An 8,333-nucleotide genomic window follows, 5' to 3' on the forward strand; every position below is an offset into this window, starting at 1 on the left:
GCTACCTACTCTGGGCACATATACCCCTGGCTACCTACTCTGGGCACATATACCCCTGGCTACCTACTCTGGGCACATATACCCCTGGCTACCTACTCTTGGCACATATACCCCTGCCTACATATACTGGGCATATACCCCTGCCTACCTACTCTGGGCACATATACCCCTGGCTACCTACTCTGGGCACATATACCCCTGGCTACCTACTCTGGGCACATATACCCCTGACTACCTACTCTGGGCACATATACCCCTGCCTACATATACTGGGCATATACCCCTGGCTACCTACTCTGGGCACATATACCCCTGGCTACCTACTCTGGGCACATATACCCCTGGCTACCTACTCTGGGCACATATACCCCTGCCTACATATACTGGGCACATATACCCCTAACTACATATACTGGGTACATATACCCCTGGCTACATATACTGGGCATTTATACCCCTGGCTACATATACTGGGCACATATACCTCTGGCTACATATACTGGGGACACATACCCCTGCCTACATATACTGGGCACATATACCCCTGGCTACCTGTTCTGTGGACATCTCTACCCCTGGCTACCTGTTCTGGGGACATCTATACTGCTGGCCACTTATTCTGGGGACACCTATAGACCTGGGGCTACCTATTTTTGGGCAAGCATTGCTGTCAGATTGAGTGTATTTTGGGGAACTGCTGCCAGGTGAGAGGTGTCTACCATATTAAGGGGACATTCTGCCTATTTATGTGAAATGCTGTCTATTTATGTGCCTCATGACTGCTGAATTTGTCTTGTTGGGGGCCTCATGGTTACTGAATTTGTCTTGTTGGGGGCCTCATGATTTGTTGGGGGCCTCAAGATCGCTGAATTTGTCTTGTTAGGGGCCTCATGATTGCTGAATTTGTCTTGTTAGGGGCCTCATGATTGCTGAATTTGTCTTGTTGGGGGCCTCAGGATTGCTAAATTTGTCTTGTTGGGGGCCTCATGTTTGCTCATGATTGCGGAATTTGTCTTGATGGGGGTGGGGGGCTCATGATTGCTGAATTTGTCTTGGAACATGCTGGAAGGTACATACTGAGGGAGGGTGGGTGAGCGTGAGCCTGCTAACCTCCATGTACATTTGAAGGGGCGTGACCAAATGTGGAGTACCCATAACCACGCCCACATTTGGTCACGACCCTTCACCTTAGGGGGCGCATTAATAGTCTTTGTCCCCGGGCGCTGAAAACCCTAGCTACGCCTCTGAATCTACCTCCAGATTGCCAATACTGACAATCTGTAGGCTAGCAATCTAATTGTAGCCTTTTCCCCACCAATGCCTCCTACTTTTCTCCTCCCATATGCCCTTTTTTATTAAAGTGTACCTGTAAGAAGAAAGTGTCCCGGGGGGGGGGGGGGGGTACTTACCTCAGGGAGGGGGAGGCCTTTGTATCCTAAAGAGGTTTCCCCCTTCCTCCTCAGTAGATGAGATCCACTGCTGAGAGTCCCAAAGCTCTCCTTGTTAGTGTGTGCGCATGCGCAGTAGCTGCTCTCCATTCAGGCTCCAGCAGCCAAGCCCAGTTACGTCCAATCTACTGTGCAGGCACACTGGTGGTGCTTTTTAGGTGATACAAGTGTTAGAATTAGTGAACAGGTTGAAAAGCCCTGCTCTAGACACACACACACCACATGTTCTCAACAACTATATTTGTTTTCCTTGATTGCAGTGCTTGAGTTTAGGTCGTCTTTAAAGGGCAACTGATTTGAGAAGAATACAGTGAATGCCATATTTGTTTCCTTTTAAACTATAACAATATTGTCAGACACCTGATCTGCATGTGCTTGTTCAGGGGCTGTGACTAAAAGTATTAGGGGCAGAGGATCAGCATGATAGCCAGGTAACTGACATTGCTTAAAAGGAAATAAATATGGCAGCCTCCATATCCCTCTCACTTCAATTCTCCTTTAACAGCTCACTTTTTTCACAGTAGTGGTCTTTTAAACAGTTGAAATTTGACATTGGAAAATGACAGTTTAAAAAAGACAGTTAGAAAATGACAGTTGAAAAACTGTTGAAATTTGGCAGTTGAAAAATGGCAGTTAAAATTTGACAGTTCAAAAATGGCAGTTGGAAAATGACAGTTGGAAAATGGCAGTGAAAAAGGCAGTTGGAAAATGACGGTTGTAAAATGGCAGTTGGAAAATGCATTTGCCATTTTCCAACTGTCATTTTCCAACTGCCATTTTCCAACTTCCAACTGCCATTTTCCAACTGTCATTTTTTCAACTCCTATTTTCCAACTGTCATTTTTCAACTGCCAAATTGCAACTGTTGTTTTTAACTGTCATTCTCCAACTGCCAAATGTTAACTGTTTTTAACTGTCATTTTCCAACTGTCATTTTCCAACTGCCATTTTCCAACTGTCAAATTTCAACTGTCATTTTCCAACTGTCATTTTCCAACTGCCAAATTTCAACTGTCATTTTCCAACTGTCAAATTTCAACTGTCATTTTCCAACTGTCATTTTCCAACTGCCATTTTCTAACTGCAAAATTTCAACTGTCATTTTCCAACTGTCATTTTCCAACTGTCATTTTTCAACTGCCATATTTCAACTGCCATTTTTCAACTGCCATTTTCCAACTGTCATTTTCCAACTGTCATTTTTCAACTGTCATTTTCCAACTGTCATATTCCAACTGTCATTTTCCAACTGTCAAATTTCAACTGTCAAATTTCAACTGTCATTTTCCAACTGTCATTTTCCAACTGTCACTTTCCAACTGCCAAATTTCAACTGTCATTTTCCAACTGTCATTCTTCAACTGTCATTTTCCAACTGTCATTTTCCAACTGCCATTTTCTAACTGCCAAATTTCAACTGTTTTTAACTGTTATTCTCCAACTGTCATTTTTCAACTGCCATTTTAAAACTGTCATTTTCTAACTGCCACATTTCAACTGTTTTTTTTTTTCAACTGTTTTTTTTTTCAACTGTTTTTTTTTCAACTGTTGTTTTCCAACTACCAAATTTCAACTGTTGTTTTCAACTGTCATTTTTCAACGTCCACTTTTCAACTATCCTTTTCCAACTGTTTCCTTCTTCCTTTCCTATTTTATTTATTTTGCAAACACAAGCCTTGAGGTCCTCAATGTTGAATGTTGATTTGCTACCACATTATATGTTTTGGGGGCTAGATTTGCATCATGATTTGCACAATTTAAAAAGTCCATAACCAGATGAAACAGTCACAGGTGTCAGATATGCATAACTGTGAAGAGGGAGTGGAAGAAAAAGCTTATGTTGGCTTTTTATCTTCCTATCTTGCTCCCAGTCTAATGACCCATTTATTGGCTTCAACTTTCACACTGGTTCTTTTTCCAGGCTAGCACTTTTAGCCATCTATAGCCATCCACACATTCTCTACCTTAGTGCTTGGTACTTGTGTTCCTCCACGATGGTGACCCTCTTTTTCTTGGGCTACTTCAAATGTATTTATTTATGATGTATTGTGGTGATTTATTGTTGCTGAGTTGTTTTTTAGATGAACATGCACTGTTTTTCTTTATAAAGAGGTACTTTGTTGCTTTGAAATGTTGGATTATATTATATTGCAGCATGAATTACAGATCTTTCTGTACCAATTTTTTGGAGTGCCAACCATTTACTTCTCTTTACAAAAATGTGTGTTGCTCTGCGTTGCAGTGTTAATTGAAATGAGACAGCAGTGTGTTGGCACAGAAATGCATGCAGCAGTTCATTGCCAGAACACACTGCTGCACAGCACATGAGAGTCAGACACATTACTGAAATAAGCTCAGCAATGCAGCAGTGCATCCTGACCTTCACGGTTGTTATCAAACTACCATTTTTAAAGGACCATTACAGTGAAAAAGTAAGCAGATAAAATCTTTCAGAACCAACATGTTTTAGACTAGTCTACCTCGTCATTGGGGATTCTCAGGGTTTTCTTTGTTTTTAAAAGAATTTCCAAAGTGGCAGTTGCTAAGTCTAACTGTCAAAATAGTAAAATACCAGCCAGCCTCCCTACTCGCTTGCACACTATTTTGGCAGTTAGACTTAACAATTGCCGTTCAGCAAATGCTTTTGAAAACAAAGACTACATTGTGAGGAGATGGGTTAGTCCAAAACCTGTTGATTCTGTCACATTTTAAAGCGGACCTAAACTCAGAGCTTCCTCTCTGCTCTAAGGAGATAAGCAACAACATAATAACTTTAAAGAAAAACATTTGTTGCAACTTACAGAAATCTTACAAAAACCCCGCATTGTTTACTTTCTGGTGTACTAGGAGCACAAAAGGGTTAACCTCCTGTGTTTACATATTAGCCCAAACTATGGCACAGTCGGACACCTGACAGCCCTTATTTACACTTGCTGTTAAGGCCTAATCAGACAGGCTAATCTCTCTAGACCGGGGCTTTGCACCTGTGGTATGCGTACCACCGGTGGTACTTTGCTGTTGGCCAGGTGGCACACACCAGACTTGCCTGCCACTTTATTGCCCGCATGCCACTTGTCCTTGTCCTGTCCTGCCTCCACAAAGTTTGCCCCCCCCGCTCCTTGCTGTGCTAGTGACATCACTGCTCACTTCCTGTTTTTCAAGTATACACACCGTGCACTGTTTGCCTGACTGTCTCTTCACTGAGGCTGGCTAAGCAATGATCTGAGGTGTGACTCGCTGCCTAGCTCTCAGCTCTCTGGTGGTGGGGCCAGGCTACCTATAATTAAGTGTGTGTGTGTGTGTGTGGGGGGGGGGGGGACTTGTAAGGCTACCTATATTGGCAATCTACCTCCAGATTGCCAATACTGACAATTTGTAGGCTAGCGATCTAATTGCAGTCTTTTCCCCTACCAATGCCTCCCACTTTTCCCCTCCCATATGCCCTTTTTTCTTCAAGTGTACCTAGAAAAAAGTGCCCCGGTGGTTACTTACCTCAGGGAAGAGGAGACCTTTGTATCCTAAAGAGGTTTCCCCCTTCCTCCTCAGTAGAGGGGATCCAGTGCTGGGAGCCCCAAACTTCTCCTCGTTGGTGTGCGCATGCGCAGTAGCTGCTCTCCGTTCAGGCTCCAACAGAAGCAGCCAAGCCCGATCGCGTCCAATCTACGGTGCAGGCACACTGGTGGTACTTGAAAAATTACAGGCGATAAAAGTGGTACAATTAGTGAAAAGTTGAAAAGCCCTGGAGTAAGGTACCAGTGGACTGAGGACAATAAGGCTGATCAAGTGCAGGTTTACTGTAAGGGCAGAGAAGGCCCACTTTAATTGAAATAAATATTTACAGCACTGTGAGATAATATAGAGTATGCCGGTGGAGAAAAAGATGAGAAATGCCAGCCCTGCTGTGAACTGCTTGTTTATTCATAACACATGGTGCAACATCGTGGACTCAAATTTCATGCTTATTGAGAGCTAACATACCGGTTTGCTGGTGAAGCTGTGCGGTGGGTGATGGGGGATGAGAGCCTATAATAATAATATAGATAATATAGAGTGGCTAATTAATACAGTGATTTCATGTACAAGGCTGTGCTCTGCTGAGTCTACAGCTGTGACATATGGCAGCTGTCTCTAATGATAAAACTATCACTCTATTTTGTTATTCAGAAACCCATAAAACAAAATAATTAACAAGGTTGTAGCCTTTTTTAAATAATCATTAACAAAGTGTACCTGCTAAGGAACAAAAGGGTTTAAAGAGTAGTTCCAAAACTAACAGTGCGAAACAGCCGTCTTAGCAAGCCCCACGCCACAGTACCCACTTGCCCTAAGCCTAACATTGTACCACTCACTACCACATCAAATAAATGCAATACAGAAGCAAATTCCAGACTTTTATTTCTAATTGTGCTTTACAAATTATTATACTGACCACACTTTATAATATATATATATATATATATATATATATATATATATATACACACACAGTAAAGACCAAACGTTTGGACACACCTTCTCATTCGAAGAGTTTTCTTTATTTTCATGACTATGAACATTGTAGATTCACACTGAAGGCATCCAAACTATGAATGAACACATGTGGAAGTATAGTACATAACCAAAATGTGTGAAACAACTGAAAATATGTCATATTCTAGGTTCTTCAAAGTAGCCACCTTTTGGTTTGATTACTGCTTTGCACACTCTTGGCATTCTCTTGATGAGCTTCAAGAGGTAGTCACCTGAAATGGTCTTCCAACAGTCTTGAAGGAGTTCCCAGAGATGCTTAGCACTTGTTGGCCCTTTTGCATTCACTCTGCGGTCCAGCTCACCCCAAACCATCTCGATTGGGTTCAGGTCTGGTGACTGTGGAGGCCAGGTCATCTGGCGCAGCACCTCATCACTCTCCTTCCTGGTCAAATAGCCTTTACACAGCCTGGAGGTGTGTTTGGGGGGTCATTGTCCTGTTGAAATATCATGGTCCAACTAAACTCAAACCGCATGGAATAGCATGCCGCTGCAAGATGCTGTGGTAGCCATGCTGGTTCAGTATGCCTTCAATTTTGAATAAATCCCCAACAGTGTCACCAGCGAAGCACCCCCACACCATCACACCTCCTCCTCCATGCTTCACGGTGGGAACCAGGCATGTAGAGACCATCCGATCACCTTTTCTGCGTCACACAAAGACACGGTGGTTGGAATCAAAAATCTCAAATTTGGACTCATCAGACCAAAGCACAGATTCCACTGGTCTAATGTCCATTCCTTGTGTTCTTTAGCCCAAACAAGTTTCATCTGCTTGTTGCCTGTCCTTAGCAGTGGCTTCCTAGCAGATATTCTACAATGAAGGCCTGATTCACGCAGTCTCCTCTTAACAAGTGTTCTAGAGATGTGTCTGCTGCAGGGGCGGCGCCAGGGGGGTGCAAGGGGGTGCTCGAGCACCCCCTAGAATTGTCCAAGCACCCCCAAAGCACCCCCTGGAGTGAACTGACTTCAGGCGTCTAAAAGACGCCAAGTCAGTTCACACAGCGGCAGCACGGAGCAGCAGGCAGGGCTACGGTAAGATGGCCGCCCGGGGCCCTGTTCTGCAGACTTCGAGTCTGCAGTGCATGGCTTCGGGCGGCCATTTTCCCGTAGCCCTGCTCTCTGCATGCAGGCAGGAAGTCTCGTCGTGACGTCGGGAAGGAAGAGGATCGTGGGCGCGCGGGCGCTGCGCGCCACAATGAGGTCGGGACTCGGGACAGGAGGTCGGGAAAGAAGGTCTTCTGGCTGTAGGTGAGTAAATGGGTTTTTCTTTTCTTTTTCAGGTGATGCTGATTGTGCATATTGGGGTCATATCTGCTACGGATTGTGCATATTGGGGTCATATCTGCTACGGATTGTGCATATTGGGGTCATATCTGCTACGGATTGTGCATATTGGGGTCATTTCTGCTACGGATTGTGCATATTGGGGTCATTTCTGCTACCGATTGTGCATATTGGGGTCATTTCTGCTACCGATTGTGCATATTGGGGTCATTTCTGCTACCGATTGTGCATATTGGGGTCATTTCTGCTACCGATTGTGCATATTGGGGTCATTTCTGCTACCGATTGTGCATATTGGGGTCATATCTGCTACCGATTGTGCATATTGGGGTCATATCTGCTACGGATTGTGCATATTGGAGTCATATCTGCTACGGATTGTGCATATTGGAGTCATATCTGCTACCGATTGTGCATATTGGGGTCATATCTGCTACCGATTGTGCATATTGGGGTCATATCTGCTACCGATTGTGCATATTGGGCTCATATCTGCTACCGATTGTGCATATTGGGGCCATATCTGATAACGATTGTGCATATTGGGGCCATATCTGATAACGATTGTGCATATTGGGGCCATATCTGATAACGATTGTGCATATTGGGACCATATCTGCCACCGATTGTGCATATTGGGACCATATCTGCCACCGATTGTGCATATTGGGACCATATCTGCCACCGATTGTGCATATTGGGACCATATCTGCCACCGATTGTGCATATTGGGACCATATCTGCCACCGATTGTGCATATTGGGACCATATCTGCCACCGATTGTGCATATTGGGACCATATCTGCCACCGATTGTGCATATTGGGACCATATCTGCCACCGATTGTGCATATTGGGACCATATCTGCCACCGATTGTGCATATTGGGACCATATCTGCCACCGATTGTGCATATTGGGACCATATCTGCCACCGATTGTGCATATTGGGACCATATCTGCCACCGATTGTGCATATTGGGACCATATCTGCCACCGATTGTGCATATTGGGACCATATCTGCCACCGATTGTGCATATTGGGACCATATCTGCCACCGATTGTGCATATT

The sequence above is a fragment of the Hyperolius riggenbachi genome, chromosome 3 (genome assembly GCF_040937935.1).
Source record: "Hyperolius riggenbachi isolate aHypRig1 chromosome 3, aHypRig1.pri, whole genome shotgun sequence".
Taxonomy (NCBI): Eukaryota; Metazoa; Chordata; class Amphibia; order Anura; family Hyperoliidae; genus Hyperolius; species Hyperolius riggenbachi.